Source organism: Gopherus evgoodei, chromosome 1 (genome assembly GCF_007399415.2).
Source record: "Gopherus evgoodei ecotype Sinaloan lineage chromosome 1, rGopEvg1_v1.p, whole genome shotgun sequence".
Lineage (NCBI taxonomy): Eukaryota > Metazoa > Chordata > Testudines > Testudinidae > Gopherus > Gopherus evgoodei.
Genome location: NC_044322.1, coordinates 133,591,787 through 133,612,891, shown reverse-complemented (window position 1 = coordinate 133,612,891; position 21,105 = coordinate 133,591,787). Strand labels below are relative to the sequence as shown.

General features: G+C 43.5%; 1 protein-coding gene across 6 annotated transcripts in view; it reads left to right on the top strand.

Annotated features, from left to right (window-relative positions):
* MID1 (midline 1) overlaps positions 1 to 21,105 on the top strand; it is a 362,051-nt gene that overhangs the window by 202,304 nt on the left and 138,642 nt on the right. The window lies entirely within an intron of this gene.

Below are 21,105 nucleotides of genomic sequence, written 5' to 3'. Positions count from 1 at the left end.
TCAAATCCTCCTAGCAGGCCAATGTCACTCATGCTGCCCAGATCCCGCCCCCCACAACTCAGCCCCCCACCTGCCTAAGGCTCTGGGAGGGGGTGCAGGCTCTGGGAGGGAGTTTGGGAGTGGAAGTGGTATGTGGGAGGGGGTGGGGATGCAGGATCTGGGAGAGAGTTTGGAAGCAGGAGGAGGTATATGGGGAGGGTTTGGGGGTGCAGGCTCTGGGATGGGGTCAGGGGTGTGGCGCTTACCTGGGGCTCCAAGGCAGGGCGGGGGGGACTCTGTGCGCTGCTGCCCCAAGGCACTGCCCCCACAGCGTCCCATTGGCCACAGGGGCGCCCTGGGTGGGGGCAGAGCGTGGAGGCACAGCCCTACTCTGCCCCTGGGCTGCAGGGAGGGGCTGGCAGCCATTAGAGCGAGCAGGCAGACGCCGCTTAGCTCCGCAGCACTGCCAGGGCTCCTGGGGGAGCGCCTGGGTGCGGCAGGTGGGGCCAAGGGAGAGACCCGGCCCCAAAACTGCTGGAGATTTAATTGTCTGAGTTACACACTCATTTACTGATACTGTTCTTTCATTTGCTGCTTTTAATTCTCTAGCTTGAAGTACTAGAGCTATTGTTCTGCATGGCTGCTAAAAGCCCTCAAGGCGAGATTGTATGGTTGTGGACAATTGTTTGTTTTGTCTTACCGTGCTGCTTACAAGGGATGCAAGTACAAAACAGAAAATACTTGAGATTGCCAAGGTTCATATATGGCAGGGAGATGTTACTTTTAAGTTCCCACAAAATAAGAGACAATGAAGCATTGCAGGCTCTTTTTTGTCAGCAGGTGGCTTTTGCAACCTGTTCTCAAACAAAGCCCTCACACAAGGTAAAGTAAAGAACTCCCCTCTTTGCCAAGGTTGGGTTATATTAAGAAAGGGGCAAGACTGAGACTTTTACATCTTACCCTGAGTAAGGGGCAGTTCATAGCAGACCAGGGAATGAATTGTGACGACAAATCGTAATTTCTTTCAAGACTCATCCTTGCTCCAAGGAGGAAGAAATCTGCTATTGTCATTACCAGTAGATGATTATTTCCCCCCAGTGTTGACTGAGATATGCTGGTTGGCAGGTTGATTGGCTGCACAGTGGAGTAAAGAGAGAGAAAGTGTCTTACACTTGCTGACTTGTCTGCATAGAGTTATAACAGCAAATCACTATCTTGTCCAAAGAAATTAACAATAAGATATTAAAGTGAGGCTCAAGCTTTCTCTCCAGGCTTGGCTGTTCTTAGGGTTCCTACTTAAAGAGTGCTCAGCCCATACCCTAGATCTTCTCTCTGTAGGAAATTATCCCCACCTTCCTCATATTCAGCAGGGATAAGGAGCTCCCTGCCTCAGTGAGACAGCAGAACCTCCTTACTTTTGAACAGAATAGAACAGAACCCTTTCCCAGGAGAATCAACACCTGCTAACAGTGAGGGTTGTTTCAGACAAACACTGCCAGCCTGTTATACTCTCATTGTACTATACCAGGGGTGACTCTTTCCTGTGACTAAATTGAGTTTCCTGCTTGTTCTGTAACAGGCTAAAGCTGAATGGAAATGAGATGGGGACAGAAGACAGTCATGAAAAGGAGATGGCCATCTTTGAAACACTCCTGACCCAAAGACACATTTCTTGTTGTTCTTGGGATGCAGGATTTCAACAAAGATATTTATAAATTCTTCATGGAGGAAATCAGGAAGCCTGGAGACAGTTGCTTCACAAATCTTACACTAAAGTGTAACTGACATAAGGCACAAAAATACACAGTGTTTAGTGGTTGGAGTAGGGGGTTGGGTTCTGCTCCTTGTTCTGCAATTGACTTTCTATGAGGACTTTGCAAGTCAGTGTCTTAGCTGATAGAATCTGAACCATGCTAGGAAGATGAGTAGGAGGTGTAGAACAGTGGCTCTCAGTCAGGGGTCTGGGGCCCTCTGGGGGTCCATGAGCAGGTTTTAGTGGGTCTGCTAAGCCAGGCTAACATTAGACTCACGGGGGCCCAGGGCAGAAAGCAGAAGCCTGCCACCTGGTGCCCTGAGCCCGCCTCTGGGGCTGAAGCCAAAGCCTGAGCAATGTAGCTTCACGGGGTCCCCAGTGGTGTGGGGCCCCAAGCAATTGCCCTGCTTGCTATCCCCTAATGCTGGCCTTGGTTTTTTTATGCAGAAAGCCAGTTAGTGTGGCACAGGTGGGCTGTGGAGTTTTTATAGCATGTTGGGAAGGGCCTCAGAAAGAAAAATATTGAGAACCCCTAGTGTAAAACATAATCCTAAAACCATTCTGCTTGCATGGGCCAGAATGGGAGCGCCCTTACTAGGGTTGCCTATTTTGGTTGGATGTATTCCTGGAAATGTCATCACATGACATTATCTTTAATTAAAGATTAATCTTTAATTTCTGGAGACTCCAGGAGACTCCTAGAGGGTTGGCAACCTTAGTCCTTACTGCTGTCCACAGTGGCACCTATGTTACAGCTAATGACTGCATGCCTCTTAGAGCAGTCTCAAGCCATACGTGTGAGCGGCTCAGATCACAATCTTGTCACCACACTGACATGTGTAGTGTCTGTCGTCCTTTTGTTCTCCCAGGAGACAAGCAGCCAAATTTGGCTCTCTCTTGCACAGATAGCCAGGCTCTGGTGAATTCTGGTAAATGGTAAATTCTCAGAATGGAGAGGGGTAACAAGTGGCTTCCCCTAAGGGTCAATCTTAGGACCAATCCTATTCAACTTATTCATAAATGATCTGGAGAAAGGGGTCAAGAGTGAGGTGGCAAAGTTTGCAGATCATCCTGTCATAAACAGATAGCTAAGGGTTAATGTCTCTTTCACCTGAAACACCTGACCAGAGAACCAATCAGGAAACTGGATTTTTTCAACTTTGGGTGGAGGGAAGTGTGTCTCGGAGTCTTTTGTCTGTCTGCCTGTTTCCTCTGAGCTTTGGAGAAGTAGTTCTATTTTCTAGTCTTCTGTTTCTAAGTGTAAGGACAAAGAGATCAGATAGTAAGTTCTATGGTTTCTTTTCTTTGGTATTTGCATGAATATAAGTGCTGGAAATGCTTTGATTTGTATTCTTTTTGAATAAGGCTGTTTATTCAATATTCTTTTAAGCAATTGACCCTGTGTTGTATCATCTTAATACAGAGAGAACATTTGTATTTTTTCTTTCTTTTTTATATAAAGTTTTCTTTTAAGACCTGTTGGAGTTTTTCTTTACTTCAGGGAAATTAAGTCTGTACTCACCAGGGAATTGGTGGGAGGAAGAAATCAGGGGAAAGCTGTGTGTTGGATTGCTAGCCTGATTTTGCATTTCCTCTGGGTGAAGAGGAAAGTGCTTTTGTTCCAGGATTGGGAACGGAGAGGGGGACTCACTCTGCGTAGTTTCACAGAGCTTGTGTCTGTGTATCTCTCCAGGAGCACCTGGAGGGGGGAAGGGAAAAAGGATTATTTCCCTTTGTTGTGAGACTCAAGGGATTTGAGTCTTGGGGTCCCCAGGGAAGGTTTTTTCAGTGGGACCAGAGTGCCCCAAAACACTCTAATTTTTTGGGTGGTGGCAGCAGGTACCAGGTCCAAGCTGGTAACTAAGCTTGGAGGTTTTCATGCTAACCCCCATATTTTGGACGCTAAGGTCCAGAATCTGGGAATAAGGTTATGTCATGGTGTGCAGCGGCGGGATATAGACAGAATCCAGAAGCCAGTAGGAATATTATATTTTTCTTTTCTCTGCTAAGGGCTTTTTAGCAGAGAGAAACAGTTTGGTTTTAAAAGGGAACCAGAGAGAAAATTTTTTTTTCTGCTCTCTCTAGCAGTTTGTGGTTTGCATGTTAAGCGAGAAGACTGTTAAGGGTCTTTTGTCATGCAATAGCCCTCCCATTAGGAGGCAAAGTACCAGCACTTATATGCATGCAAATAAAGTGGTTTTTCTGGTTTCCCTTCATTGAACATTAGCTAGAGAGAGAAAAGCAAAAAAGCACTGTTGCTAGGCAGACTTCAGGAGGCAACAGAGAACCTGCAGTTCAGAGGATAAACACCGGAGGGCACCCCAACACAAGAAAACAGGAATCATGACTTCTAAGGCAAAAATTAAGGCCGAAGACCAATTCAAAGAAGCTGAACACAGGCGACAACTGGAAATAAAACAAAAAGAGATGGAGATAAAAGAAAAGGAAGAAAGCATCAAACAGGCAGCCCAAGAGGCAGCACACAAAAGAAAACTAGAAGAAGAAGAGGTGGCCTACCGAAGGAAACAAGCAGAAGATGAGGCAGCCCACAGAAGACAGATAGAACTCCAGAGGGAAGCCCACCAACAGGCCATGGAATTAGAAAAGGCTAAGCAACAGACTCCAGCCAATCCCAGCAACCCATCGCCCATTATTGCTCCACAGCACAGGAAATTTCCCACCTACAAGGCAGGTGATGACACCGAGGCCTTCTTGGAAAATTTTGAAAGAGCCTGTCTTGGGTACAGCATCCCCGAAGACCAGTACATGGTAGAATTAAGGCCACACCTCAGTGGACCTTTAGCAGAGGTGGCAGCTGAAATGCCCAAGCCGCAAATGAATGACTATAAACTTTTTCAAACCAAGGCCAGATACAGGATGGGGATAACCCCAGATCATGCCCGTCGGCGCTTCAGAACCCAAAAATGGAAACCAGAGGTGTCATTTCCCAAACACGCCTACTACATTGCAAAAAACTATGAGGCCTGGTTAACAGGAAACAACATTCAAACCTTGGAAGAAGTGAACCTCCTCATACAAATGGAGCAGTTCTTGGATGGTGTTCCTGAAGACATCACACGGTACATACAAGATAGAAATCCCAAAACTATCGCTGAGGCGGGGGAGATTGGAGCCAAATGGATGGAACTGGCAGAAAGCAAAAAAGCTACTGTCAAGGGGAACGATTACCCCAGGGGGCACACAGACCATAAACCCTACAACCGAGGACAGCCAAAGACCCTACATACCACCCAAGTAAAGCCACAGATACCCTACTCTTCAACCTCACCAGTCTCCAGTAACTCACCTCGGCCCAGTGACCCATCAGATGGAAGATGCTTTAAGTGTAATGAACTGGGACATATCAAGGCCAACTGTCCCAAGAACACCATGCGAGTGCAATTCATTACACCACCATCACCCCAAAGATCCCCAGGCCCCGATGCCTCTCAAATACCCTTGGAGCGAAGGGAAAATTTGAGAGTGGGCGGAAAGAAGGTTACTGCGTGGAGAGACACGGGGGCACAAGTGTCAGCTATCCACCAATCCTTCGTTGACCCCAAATTCATCAACCCAAAGGCCAAAGTTACAATTTACCCCTTCATGTCACAAGCTGTAGACTTGCCTACAGCTCAACTGCCTGTCCAGTACAAAGGCTGGTCAGGAAGGTGGACTTTTGCAGTCTATGACAATTATCCTATCCCCATGCTACTGGGGGAAGACTTGGCCAACCAGGTGAGGCGGGCCAAGAGAGTGGGAATGGTTACCCGTAGCCAAACCAGGCAAGCTTCCAGACCCATTCCTGTTCCTGAGCCGTCCACAGAAGCCCCGTCTGTGTTACCAGAGACCCAGACAGAGGCAGTGGACCCGGATTCCATGCCTACCACTGAAACAGCCACAGCATCTCCAGTCCCAGGCCCGGAACTGGAACAGCAACCAGCACCAGCAAGTGCAACCACATCTTCAAACTCAACGCCAGAGGGCGCCAGCAAGCCAGAACTGGCAGAAGCAAAAGACAGCCATACCCAAAAGGCTCAGCCAGAGCCTGAAATACCCTCAGGTGCACCAGCGGAGAGCGGTTCACCAGCAACGAAAACAACCCCATCACCTACATCGCTTCCAGAGGGACCAAGCCCAAGTCCCCAGTCTGAGGAAGAACTGGTGACCCCAGCCTCAAGGGAACAGTTCCAGGCTGAGCAGGAAGCAGATGACAGCCTTCAGAAAGCTTGGGCGGCGGCACGGAGCACCCAACCGCCTCTCAGCTCTTCTAATCGATCCCGGTTTGTTATAGACCAAGGACTTTTATACAAGGAAATTCTTTCTGGTGGACACCGGGAAGAATGGCAGCCGCACAAACAGTTGGTGGTCCCAACTAAGTACCGGGAGAAGCTCTTAAGCTTAGCCCATGATCATCCCAGTGGCCATGCTGGGGTGAACAGAACCAAGGACCGGTTGGGGAAGTCCTTCCACTGGGAGGGGATGGGCAAGGATGTTGCCAAGTATGTCCGGTCTTGTGAGGTATGCCAAAGAGTAGGTAAGCCTCAAGACCAGGTCAAGGCCCCTCTCCAGCCACTCCCCATAATTGAGGTCCCATTTCAGCGAGTAGCTGTGGATATTCTGGGCCCTTTCCCAAAAAAGACGCCCAGAGGAAAGCAGTACGTACTGACTTTAGTGGACTTTGCTACCCGATGGCCGGAAGCAGTAGCTCTAGGCAACACCAGGGCTAACACTGTGTGCCTGGCCCTAACAGACATCTTTGCCAGGGTAGGTTGGCCCTCTGACATCCTTACAGATTCAGGGTCTAATTTCCTGGCAGGGACCATGGAAAAACTGTGGGAAACTCATGGGGTGAATCACTTGGTTGCCACCCCGTACCACCATCAAACCAATGGCCTGGTGGAAAGGTTCAATGGAACTTTGGGGGCCATGATAAGAAAATTCATCAACGAATTCTCCAATAATTGGGACCTAGTGTTGCAGCAGTTGCTGTTTGCCTACAGGGCTGTACCACATCCCAGTTTAGGGTTTTCACCATTTGAACTTGTGTATGGTCACGAGGTTAAGGGGCCATTACAGTTGGTGAAGCAGCAATGGGAGGGGTTTACGCCTTCTCCAGGAACTAACATTCTGGACTTTGTAAGCAACCTACAAAGCACCCTCCGACACTCTTTAGCCCTTGCTAGAGAGAACCTAAAGGATGCTCAAGAAGAGCAAAAGGCCTGGTATGACAGACATGCCAGAGAACGTTCCTTCAAGGTAGGAGACCAGGTTATGGTCTTGAAGGCGCAACAGGCCCATAAAATGGAAGCATCATGGGAAGGGCCATTCACGGTCCAAGAGCGCCTGGGAACTGTAAACTATCTCATAGCATTTCCCAATTCCTCACTAAAGCCTAAAGTGTACCATGTTAATTCTCTCAAGCCTTTCTATTCCAGAGACTTACAGGTTTGTCAGTTTACAGTCCAGGGAGATGATGCTGAGTGGCCTGACGGTGTCTACTACGACGAAAAAAAAGACGGTGGCGTGGAAGAGGTGAACCTCTCAACCACCCTGGAACGTCTGCAGCGGCAACAAATCAAGGAGCTGTGCACTAGCTTCGCCCCATTGTTCTCAGCCACCCCAGGACGGACTGAACGGGCATACCACTCCATTGATACAGGTAATGCTCACCCAATCAGAACCCCACCCTACCGAGTGTCTCCTCATGCCCAAGCTGCTATAGAACAGGAGATCCAGAACATGCTACAGATGGGTATAATCCGCTCATCTACCAGTGCATGGGCATCTCCAGTGGTTCTGGTACCCAAACCAGATGGGGAAATACGCTTCTGCGTGGACTACCGTAAGCTAAATGCTGTAACTCGTCCGGACAACTATCCAATGCCACGTACTGATGAGCTATTGGAAAAGTTGGGACGTGCCCAGTTCATCTCTACCATAGACTTAACCAAGGGGTACTGGCAAGTACCGCTAGATGAACCTGCCAAGGAGAGGTCAGCATTCGTCACCCATACGGGGGTGTATGAATTCAATGTCCTTCCTTTCGGCCTTCGAAATGCACCCGCCACCTTCCAGAGGCTGGTAGACGGTCTACTAGCTGGACTGGGAGAATTTGCAGTTGCCTACCTTGATGATGTGGCCATTTTTTCAGACTCCTGGCCCGAACACCTACTCCACCTGGAAAAGGTCTTTGAGCGCATCAGGCAGGCAGGACTAACTGTTAAGGCCAAAAAGTGTCAAATAGGCCAAAACAGAGTGACTTACCTGGGGCACCAGGTGGGTCGAGGAACCATAAACCCCCTACAGGCCAAGGTGGATGCTATCCAAAAGTGGCCTGTCCCACGGTCCAAGAAACAGGTCCAATCCTTCTTAGGCTTGGCCGGATACTACAGGCGATTTGTACCACACTACAGCCAAATCGCTGCCCCATTGACCGACCTGACCAAAAAGACCCAGCCAAATGCAGTTAAGTGGACTGATGAGTGTCAAAAGGCCTTTACCCAACTTAAGGCAACACTCATGTCTGACCCTGTGCTCAGGGCCCCGGACTTTGACAAGCCATTCCTAGTAACCACGGATGCATCTGAGCGTGGTATAGGAGCAGTACTCATGCAGGAAGCAACAGATCACAACTTCCATCCTGTCGTGTTTCTCAGCAAGAAACTGTCTGACAGGGAAAGTCACTGGTCAGTCAGTGAAAAGGAATGCTATGCCATTGTGTACGCCCTGGAAAAGCTACGCCCATATGTTTGGGGACGGCGGTTCCAACTACAAACTGACCATGCTGCACTACAGTGGCTTCATACTGCCAAGGGGAACAACAAAAAACTTCTTCGTTGGAGTTTAGCTCTCCAAGATTTTGATTTTGAAATTCAACACATCACAGGAGCTTCTAACAAAGTTGCTGATGCACTCTCCCGTGAGAGTTTCCCAGAATCCAGTAGTTAAAAAGTGTTCTTAAAATGTAAAAGTCTGTTAGTTATATACTTAGTGGTATATGTAAAGGTGCATGTGTTGTATTAATCTGTTTATTTTCAAGTTCTAGAAGGAAATTGCCGCCAGTGAGCTTCCCCACTGTCTGCAATTTGGGGGGCGTGTCATAAACAGATAGCTAAGGGTTAATGTCTCTTTCACCTGAAACACCTGACCAGAGAACCAATCAGGAAACTGGATTTTTTCAACTTTGGGTGGAGGGAAGTGTGTCTCGGAGTCTTTTGTCTGTCTGCCTGTTTCCTCTGAGCTTTGGAGAAGTAGTTCTATTTTCTAGTCTTCTGTTTCTAAGTGTAAGGACAAAGAGATCAGATAGTAAGTTCTATGGTTTCTTTTCTTTGGTATTTGCATGAATATAAGTGCTGGAAATGCTTTGATTTGTATTCTTTTTGAATAAGGCTGTTTATTCAATATTCTTTTAAGCAATTGACCCTGTGTTGTATCATCTTAATACAGAGAGAACATTTGTATTTTTCTTTCTTTTTATATAAAGTTTTCTTTTAAGACCTGTTGGAGTTTTTCTTTACTTCAGGGAAATTAAGTCTGTACTCACCAGGGAATTGGTGGGAGGAAGAAATCAGGGGAAAGCTGTGTGTTGGATTGCTAGCCTGATTTTGCATTTCCTCTGGGTGAAGAGGAAAGTGCTTTTGTTCCAGGATTGGGAACGGAGAGGGGGACTCACTCTGCGTAGTTTCACAGAGCTTGTGTCTGTGTATCTCTCCAGGAGCACCTGGAGGGGGGAAGGGAAAAAGGATTATTTCCCTTTGTTGTGAGACTCAAGGGATTTGAGTCTTGGGGTCCCCAGGGAAGGTTTTTTCAGTGGGACCAGAGTGCCCCAAAACACTCTAATTTTTTGGGTGGTGGCAGCAGGTACCAGGTCCAAGCTGGTAACTAAGCTTGGAGGTTTTCATGCTAACCCCCATATTTTGGACGCTAAGGTCCAGAATCTGGGAATAAGGTTATGTCACATCCTAAACTGCTCAGGATAGTTAAGACCAAAGCAGACTGTGAAGAACTTCAAAAAGATCTCACAAAACTAAGTGATTGGGCAACAAAATGGCAAATGAAATTTAATGTGGATAAATGTAAAGTAATGCACATTGGAAGAAATAACCCCAACTATACATACAATATGATGGGGGCTAATTTAGCTACAACGAATCAGGAAAAAGATCTTGGAGTCATCATGGACAGTTCTCTGAAGACGTCCATGCAGTGTGCACTGGCGGTCAAAAAAGCAAACAGGATGTTAGGAATCATTAAAAAGGGGATAGAAAATAAGATGGAGAGTATCTTATTGCCCTTATATAAATCCATGGTACGCCCACATCTCGAATACAGCGTACAGATGTGGTTTCCTCATCTCAAAAAAGATATACTGGCATTAGACAAGGTTCAGAGAAAGGCAACTAAAATGAATAGGGGTTTGGAACGGGTCCCATCTGGGGAGAGATTAGAGAGGCTAGGACTTTTCACCTTGTTAAAGAGGAGACTAAGGGGGGATATGATAGAGGTATATAAAATCATGAGGGATGTAGAGAAAGTAAATAAGGAAAAGTTATGTACTTGTTCCCATAATACAAGAACTCGGGGCCACCAAATGTAATTAATGGGCAGTAGGTTTAAAACAAATAAAAGGAAGTGTGTCATAGTCAATGAGTAAAATAGGGACCTAACTCACTTGGTGCTACATGAGACTCAAACTCTCCTCTCAGCTACACTACTACAACTTTACCAACTTTGTCCCTTAAAGTTTGTAAAATGATTTGGGTCCTTGAATGAAAGGTGTATGCAAGTGGAAAAGCATTTTTGTTCTTGCTCATTTTAGTTCTACCTAAATACTTAAGTGATTTACAGTTTTTAAAATCTCTTCGCCCCTCTCCCCTCAGTTTACCTTAACAATACAATCTTCATTTGAAAATACATGTATTGGTCTTATATAGGCACTCAGAGGAACATACAGGAAGGAATTATAAGTGTGATACACATACAATTGGAATAAAACGTTAAATATTGGATTGGGAAAGCTTTTGAAAGCCAGTGAACTGATTCTTTTCATAATGGTTGTGAATGTGCAGAGTATACTGAGAACACATTTCTCATCTGTTAGAATAAAAATACGCTTTTTTATGGGACTTTTCAGCTATCACATGTGAGGAGCAGAAAGCAAGGCAGAGAGGTTGATGAGGTATGCCTGGTGAGTAGGATGGAGATTAGTTTAAAAAAGCAAGAGCTTTATTTAGCCAAGATTGCATCTGTACATTGAACTTCCAGTCTGTTTAAATTTTAGAAGCCCTGTGAGACCAGTGAGGTCATAACTTGACTGTTGCAGCTCCCCGAACACTTCTTACTGCCATTTTAAAGGCTCTGTGCGATGTGAGAACAGACCCTGGGTCTCCTCTGACAGTTTATGATTCATGGTCAAGATTTATATGCAAAGTTTGGGATGGTTATTAATTTAAATATGGTGTTTACTCTTGTAGTGCTAGGTTCCCACTCAGGCCTTTTTAAGACCATGGTCGTTGTCACCCATAATGCCATTACGCTGATGAAAAAGCAAAGTGAAATGCCCAATTTTTGCAGCTGAATAACTAGAGAGACATTTGAAATTAATCTCTTTTCATATGGAGAGGTGAGAATTAGTTTTGTGTAAAAGCAGCAAAGAATCCTGTGGCACTTTATAGACTAACAGAGGTTTTGGAGCATGAGCTTTCGTAGGTGAATACCTACTTCGTCAGATTCATGTAGTGGAAATTTCCAGGGGCAGGTATATATATGTGCAAGCAAGCTAGAGATAATGAGGTAGTTCAATCAGGGAGGATGAGGCCCTGTTCTAGCAATTGAGGTGTGAAAGCCAAGGGAGGAGCAACTGGTTTTGTAGTTGGCAAGCCATTCACCGTCTTTGTTTAATCCTGAGCTGATGGTGTCAAATTTGCAGATGAACTGAAGCTCATCAGTTTCTCTTTGAAGTCTGGTCCTGAAGTTTTTTTGCGGCAGGATGGCCACCTTAAGGTCTGCTATAATGTGGCCAGGGAGGTTGAAGTGTTCTCCTACAGGTTTCTGTATATTGCCATTCCTAATATCTGATTTGTGTCCATTTATCCTTTTCCGTAGAGACTGTCTAGTTTGGCCGATGTACATAGCAGGGGAGCATTACTGGCATATGATGGTGTATATTACATCAGTGGCACCGCTATGGGCACCCGCATGGCCCCACAGTATGCCAGTATTTTTATGGCTGACCTGGAACAATGCTTTCTCAGCTCTCGTCCACTCACACCCCTTCTCTACCAACGCTACATTGATGACATCTTCTTCATCTGGACCCATGGGAAGGAGTCTCTGGAAAAATTCCACCACGATTTCAACAGTTTCCACCCCACCGACCAATCTACACAGGAGGTCCACTTCCTAGACACCACAGTGCAAATAAGTGATGGTCACATTAACACCACCCTATACTGAAAACCTACCGACTGCTATGTCTACCTTCATGCCTCCAGCTTCTATCCCGGGCACATCACACAATCCATTGTCTACATCCAAGCATAGAGGTACAACCGCATCTGCTCTAACCCCTCAGACAGAGACCAGCACCTACCAAATCTCCACCAAACATTCTCAAAACTACAATACCCGCACAAGGAAATAAGGAAACAGATCAACAGAGCCAGACATGTACCCAGAAGCCTCCTACTGCAAGACAAACCCAAGAAAGAAACTAACATGATTCCACTGGCCATCACATACAATCCCCACTAAAACCCCTCCAACGCATCATCAGGGATCTACAACCCATCCTGGACAATGATCCCACACTTTCACAGGCCTTGGGTGGCATGCCAGTCCTTGCCCACAGACAACCTGCCAACCTGAAACATATTCTCACCAGTAACTGCACACCGCACCATAGTAATTCCAGCTCAGGAACCAATCCATGCAACAAACCTCGATGCCAACTCTGCCCACATATCTACACCAGCGACACCATCACAGGACCTAACCAGATCAGCCACACCATCACTGGTTCATTCACCTGCACGTCCACCAATGTAATATACGCCATCATATGCCAGCAATGCCCCTCTGCTATGTACATCGGCCAAACTGGACAGTCTCTACAGAAAAGGATAAATGGACACAAATCAGATATTAGGAATGGCAATATACAGAAACCTGTAGGAAAACACTTCAACCTCCTTGGCCACACTATAGCAGACCTAAGGTGGCCATCCTGCAGCAAAAAAACTTCAGGACCAGACTTCAAAGAGAAACTGATGAGCTTCAGTTCATCTGCAAATTTGACACCATCAGCTCAGGATTAAACAAAGACTGTGAATGGCATGCCAGCTACAAAACCAGTTGCTCCTCCCTTGGTTTTCACACCTCAACTGTTAGAACAGGGCCTCATCCTCTCTGATTGAACTACCTCATTATCTCTAGCTTGCTTGCACATATATATATACCTGCCCCTGGAAATTTCCACTACATGCATCTGAGGAAGTAGGTATTCACCTACGAAAGCTCATGCTCCAAAACCTCTGTTAGTCTATAAGGTGCCACAGGATTCTTTGCTGCTTTTACAGATCCAGACTAACATGGCTACCCCTCTGATACTTGAGTTTTGTGTAAGAGATTTTTGAACTAGATCTTTTAGCTGGCGTAAATCAGTCAAGTTAATGGAGCTCAATCATGAGGTCAGTGAAGTTAGCTGAGGATCTAGCCCTTTGTTTTCAGCATTCCACATTTGAGCATCACACACCTAAAAATATAGAACTAGTTGACACACATGAATATTAAAAAAACAATTCAGAGCATTTAATTTTTAAAATGTACAGAAGCATATTAAAATATAGATCTGCTATTCTATTTTATGAGCCCTTTGGGGCTTCACTGTATATGACCAATCTTGATTTTTTTAGTTTTTGATGTAAGGCTCAAAGAATATTTTAGTTCCTAGATGATCATTAGATCCCAGTTTGGTAAACGAATGTGTGTTTTTTCTACTGAGTGTTTTTTCTACTCCTCTGAGGTGCTGATCATTCTCAGTCTCGCTGATGTCAATTTGCAGGATTGGGCCTTTAGAACATGTGTTCTGTAACTGACATATGACATTGCACAGACAAGATGATGCCATCAGGACTATGTTTAACCACAAGTGGTATGGCAGATGTGCTTTGGCTTTATTTGTTAACATCTCTTAAATGTTCCAAAAAATGTAAACTGTTACAAACATTATGTACATATCTTATGTAGTTTACTTGTGGACAGAAGAGTGAATTAATCCTTTGGCAATGAAAATGTATGAATAATGTGAAATATTCACCTGAAAAATGTGAAATATTCACTTGTGGCAGAAGCTATTGAATGAGTACTCTCCTTTTGCAGTTTTAACAACCCTCAGTTTTATGATGTAAATGAGGAAGAGAGTTCTCAGCAGTAAACGGAGGCTTATATGTAATGACAGCTAGCTTTCCCTAATGTGATGAATATTTCTCTTCCCAAAGTACTAGGAATAATTTTTTAAGCTTTGATTATCAGCTGCATGTGGATGGTTGTAGTCCTTTAAAAATATGTCAATGTCAAAGTAATAAAATGCATAGATAATTATTAACATCACTAGTTAATCACAGATCTCTGTTGTCTGAAATATAAAAGTTGAAAGTAGTTAATGGATTAGGGGCAAACATTGAGTTGTGAGTGTTCTTTAATAGCATTAGGAATAGTTCTTGTATCTGATGCCACATGTTCTGTTCCCTAAAATGATTCTATTTATATCCTACAGCAGAATGAAAACTACAAAATAAATTTTCTTTCTACAAAATAAATTTTCTTTCTTCAGAACTACTAGAAAATACTAGAAAGTACTACTAGAAGTACTAGAAATTCCAAATGTATTAATTACAGATGAGACAGGTTTTTTTTCTTGCCTCTTTCAGTGCCCATATCCGATTCTATGACACGAATGTAAACACTTAACTATACTGTACCGTGCATTTATACAACATCCTGTTAACCTGAAAAACAGACATTGCCTATTATGATGCTACTTTGTGTCAGTACTAGAAGACACACACACAGTAATTCTGCGTTTGACTCCATTTCCAAATTTTGCTTAGGTTCATTATAAAGAGTTCCTATATAATACATTCTTTGTGTGTGGTATCTATAAAGGTTTTGCCACTTATTTTATAACTGCCATGCTTGGATTAACATATCATGATAATTCATGTAATCAGGACCTTTTAAAAAATTTAAAATTAATTTAAAGTTTGAAAGTACTTTCTACAAAAAAAAATTGCATCATCAGGTGTTTCATGTCTAATTCCTCAGTGTTGCATGCTTATGTACCTGTATGGCTTTTACATGTGTGAGTTATTCCCATTGAATTTAAGCATGTCACAGGTGCTGGAAGGACTGCAAGAGTGGGGGGAGCAAATTCCCCCCCCCCCGAGTCCCATCCTACTGTAGCCTCTGCCTCCTCCCACCAGCCCCATCTTTCCAGAGCCTCTGCTGCCTCCCCACAACACACACATACTCTCCCTGCTGACCAGCCCAAAGCCTTCTGGTCACGGGTCCTTCCTGCTTCCCAGACCCAGCGGGTTCCCGGCACCAAGAGGACCCTGCGCTGTAGTTTTGGTAGCCGACAGGTGAGGGCCCAGCTGCTGGCATGTGGCTCAGTGTAGAGCGGGACCCAGGAGGGGGGAACAATAGCTCTTCGGGCACCTGGAACCTTTGTAGAATTAGGAGCAGGGAGGCAAGGCCAAAGTGGCAGAGGAATTAATACTTAAGTATCCCACAGAGAGCGCATATTTTTTTTTGTTAAAAAGTGGGGTGGCCATGGCACCCTGCCCTGGTTCCAGTGCTGGTGACATGTAAGTGTTTGCGGCCAGGGCCCTGACATTGCAGTACTGAAATCTAGAATCAGTAGTATACCTAAGCCAATATGTTGTCAGTAAATGTTGCTAGGAAAAAATGCCAATGGAAACTGCTTTGGGCAGGGTATTTGCTGCCCTAAGCAGCTGGGGGTGGAAAAAAGCCATGATTGCGATTGGCAGCACTTCAGCAGCGGGTCCTTCCCTCCAACAGGGACTGAGGGACCTACTGCTGAATTGCTGCCGAAGAGCTGGACGTGCCGCCCCTTCCCCTTTGCCGCCCCAAGCACCTGCTTGGTGCGCTGGTGCCTGGAGCCGGTCTTGGCTTTGGGTATATTTAGGATCTGATTCACCAACACGTGAAAAACTGAAAACTTGTTAGTGAGGAGACACATCAGAGAATCTCCAGATACAGCACGGCACACTTTTTTTTACTTCTGAATAAATATGGTTTGTTACCAAGTTACACAGTTTTATATGCACTTGAACACAGTGGAGAGTGGCAGCTGGTTGCAGCTGATTCAGCACAGTGTAGGACTGCTCAGGGACAATCTTTATTTATGCCACTGGCTCAAGAATCTTATGCCAGTGGAGGATCAAGAGAAGCAGAGATCCTTTCTACCACATTTGCTACCTACCCCATCTTGCCCCTGATATACCCTCTCCTTCCACTCTCTCTGAGGAATGGGCAACTGTATAAAAGCATTCAAGTCACCCCTGCTAGCTTTACACCAGTAGAGGCTTAGTTTCCATTGACGTTCTGACACAAAGTGTCCTTGGTTAATCAGAGACTCTAGCCTATTATTTTAAGTATCGTTTTACCTCAGTTATAAAATTATCACTCTTCAGAAATTAGCAATAACTAGTCTTGTCCTGAGTTTATTGGATCAAAATGGCAGATGACATTATCAGGCAATAACAACATTATTATGTAGTTAATGCTAAAGTGAATGAAAACAGGCACTCAAATGTTGTGGTGATGAGTATAAGATAGGTAGGAAGGTAGGACGGTTATCAAATCTACCTGCAAAGATCGAAGAGTTTCAACTTCTTGGTATGTGTAGGGACTTTAAAGTATTTAATTGCTGTTGCATTCCCAGGACCAAAGAAAAGTAGAGAAGAAATACTCAGAAGTACAATATTATCATTGTACTTTGGTCTGTAACCTTAAAGAAATTGTTTAAGGGGTTAATTCCAATGTCACCTCAAGGAGGATACTAACACTTGTGTAGGGTACACTGGATTTTTTTTCTGTTTACTGTAATAGCTGCAAAATACTTACTAGAGCCAAGAAGAACATGTTACAAGCTCCTCAGTGAATATATTTTTGGGTCTTGATCATGTTCTCATTGAAATAAATTGCAAGAGTCTTAATTACTTTAATGGCACAGGCTCTGGATATTGTGAGTGAAGAAGAGTCAGGCGTTTTGACCAATAATAGATGTGTAGGATTACGAGATTTAAAAATAAATGATTTTCCACTACGAACATTTTCTCTTTAAATGTAGCTCTTTACTGAAGTTATATTAATGCATTTCATACATATCTAACTAATAATATACAGTTCAAAGACACATTCTTCTTGGACTTCTGTTTTTCTTTATCATAATATTCCTGCTCTGTGTGTTTAAATCAAGCTTAAATAAAATGATAAAGCACAGAAATAATAAAGTAAACATAGCAATAAAATCCTATTGTGTATCATAATAGTAATGAAACAATCATATAAATGAAGAATTTTCCACTGTACTCCACTTGTACTTGATACTTGCAAGCTAAAGTAAATTAGTCAAATTTCAGTTTAAATTGTCCATTTCTCTTTCTTCTCTTTTTCTGGGGAGCTTGAGGATGCTCTCCTTATGCAATTAAAAGGAGTTATCACCAATTCAAAGTTTTTCAATTTGTCTTAAAACAATGGGTCAAATCCTGGCCCACTGAAGTCATAGGAAGGGAGTTTTGTTACTGATTTCAGTGACATTTAAACCTTTAAGGTCAACATTCTATTTCCACCTTATTTCATATACTACATTATGTGAGAGGAGATTCAGATTTCCAAGTATTCTGTTTCCCCTGAGATTTCTTCCACTCAGTTTCCCGAGAATGCAGTCTGACTCCAGTCATGAGATGGGGCTTCGGCTTTCTGCCCTGGACCCTAGCGAGTCTAACACTGGCCCTGCTTGGCAGACCCCCTGAAACCTGCTTGCGGTCCTCTGGGGGCCGCAGACCCCTGGTTGAGAAACACTGGTATAGAGCAAAGCTACACTGAGTGGATCAGATTCAAGCATAGTGGCTGAGCATAGGACATACCGGATATCCAAAGTTACACAGCAAACCTCTTCCTTTTATATACATTCACACATCACTCACATTGCATTTATTGTACATTGCATCAGATGGGATTTGTAGGAACTAATCTCTGTGTGGCATGCTCTGTCCATGCACAACTTACTGTTTACCTCATCTTTACATTCCTGACTTATCCATTGTCCAATTACCCATGTCAAGCCAGGCCTACATTTACGTTCTTACTGAAGTAGGTTTCCCACCTAGAAATAATATTCATGTTTTAGCATTTGCTATTTCACTGTTGTCTATTGTTAAAATTACTTCTTATGAGTAGAACTTGGTACTTCTCACTGCAATGAGATTTTTATGTCTGTAATTCTATATTTTTGAAATTACCAAATTATGTATTCCAAGTTCTTCTCCCTATTGCTGTTTCTCCTGGGCTAGTTGGGTGGCAGTAATTTTATGGACTACAGCTTTGTAAAGCCACAACAGAATTTATTATAAGCCATTTATACTGAATTTTTGTTTCTATGACAATACGCTTGGCATAAGTTGTGTTTTTTTTTAATTGGTCCTAAAGTGCAGTCTTCCAATTTCAAGTGGTTAGAAGTTTTCCAGAAAACTCAGGAAAATGGAAGCTTATACATGAAAATTTGAGAAAAATGACTTTTGGTTTTAAGAGACTTTGTGGGTGGATTGCTAACATGACCTGCATTGAATTGTTTGAAATTGTAATAGCAGGATTGTAGTTGGTTAAATACTCCTATTTGGATTGTCTTTAGCATACTCTGTCCCTCTTAGAGCTTAATTTAGTTTTGGTTCAGTCATGGAGGCAGTGGTAATAAAAATGCAGTGTTATTAAAAGTAATTGTCATTGGCAGCTGCAAAGGAGAGGCAGTGCAGATGATTTTGCTAGAGGTTTTAGCAATATTTGATACAAGGGGACACGTTTCATTTATTGAGCTCCCTCAATGTGTTCAACTCTGAACAAACAGGAAGACAGGTCTCTGCCTGAACGAGCTTACAATCTGAGGGCCAGATTTTGATGCCCTTTCTCTCACTGAATAGTGCTACTCAAGGAGTAAGTTACCATTCAGTGTGACTAAACATACCAGCAGCTGATCCCACATCAGACTTGGACAAAATAGTCTGTAAAGACCTTTCTGAAACACTGGGTAAACTCCAACCTTTGGATCAGTGGTACAGAAACCTCCTGGTTTATCTGTAGTTGACTGTCATTAAAAGCCATGTGTTTCAAGGAGGCAACTGAACAGAGATAAGGAGGTCATCTGCCACACACACAGCCAGAGGGATTTCCATGTATAAAAGAACACATGGAAGACACCCCCCAATCCTAAATAGTTATAAGAAAGAAACGCTGAAGGTCAGTGTGTTTTCACAGAACTGCCAGTGTAGAAGTAACAATTAGGTTTGTCGGCTTAAAACCTTGGCTTCTGCCAACCATAAATCCCCTTCTATTATTTTCAGTTCATCATATAAAATGCAGGATAAATGGGTGATGAGGTATTCCGTTGTGGTGTGGAATGAATTCAAACAGCATGAATGAGGTTTTGATCATCTGGATCTTCCATGGAACAGTGAATGAAGAAAAGAAGAGAGACACTGTTCTTCATCTGCAGAATATGCTTTCATCTTGTGTGTGCTGTGTGACTGTGGTTGATGTGAGAGTGGAGGGTTATCATTGCACCCATGTCAAATCAACAGGTCTTTAATTTTTAACAGGCACAGCATGTATTTCTGGCATTTGATGGATAGTTATAACTGAATTGGACAGTGGCAAAGTGAACTTGAGCTGAACCAAGATCATCATCACAGTAGACCTGAAAATTAAGACTTGTGATGAGGTCTATGCGTTTTAAAAATCTCCAGAGTTTTTGGCAAATATCAGGAAGACTGCAAAGGGGAAAAAACATCTCTGGAACTGAAGCCTCAGTGCCCTTACCACAAAGCATGTATGAATAAGAATTAACGGGTGATTTGAGCCTTGCCTCCATTTGTTGAACTTTTCTGTTCTGTTATGGTTTGTATTGGGGTTATATATAGCATTCCTGTCACTGTAACTGCAGTCCCAAATTGAATTGTAGTGAAATGCAGAAAGTTCAAAGAGATTTGGTTCCCAAGCTTGCTAATGAGCACCAGGCTCTCTTCACCCTTAATGAACCAAGATTTGTATGTGATTTTTTTTTCTTTTTTGGAAGTGGGAGGGAGGCAGGAGTTCACACAACTGAACAATGACTTTACAGTGTAAAGAGTATGCAGCTGTGCCATCTGAAGCTGTCCTCAGTTATGAGCAACAAAGCTTAAATAGATTGTACTGTGAAGAGGTACAGCTCTGTGAGTGTGAAGCATAGCTTTTGCTTCTGCTTCACTGACCTGTCTGCTTGCAGTAGCAATGGGGCCTTGACGAGAGCTTAGGCAGGGAGAGCTGCGTAGGGTGACTCTTTCAAAATCATTCCCTGTAACTTGAATAGAGAAGAGGAAACAAAATGAAGTTTCAGTTGATCTCTTTCCAAGGATGTACTGCTGCATTTTCTTGAAAAATCCCATGCCCTCCATCTAAAAGTCATCGGTGATTCCTTATCCACTTCAGCTGATCCATAAACCACTAAACTGAGTATTTTCAGTCGATAGCCTATTTTCCTTCTAAATTGTAACAACAAAGATTATACACACACCAAGATAAATTTGTTAAACTAAACAAACCACAGATACTTCACTTTAGCTCAATGATCTTCCAGAAGCTCATGTTATGTCTTAGGTCAAGCTCATTTGAAATTTGTGCAGAACTAATATTTTCTCTTTAAAATAGATATCTATATTATATTTTGCCTAATCTCTCTAGATATTTCTGTTGTGTCCATTGCTGCTGCTGCTGTGTATATGTGTATGAATACACCGTATTAGGGGTGTGTGTGTGTGTGTGATGTATTTATGCATATATAGACATTCTTGAAAATATATGTACACCTATGTACTCTACTGCATGTGTATATACATACACACAGCACTACATGTATATTCATACACACATAGGATATATAGAGAGGCAGATAGATCCAGTATATTTACGTACCATGACTGTAACATTAATTAAAATTTGTAATCTGAGACAATGCCACAATGTGAAGTAAAAAAGCAACGAGAAGTTTTTTAGATTATGTATTATAATACCGTGGCTTAATCCTTGCTCTGCTGCTC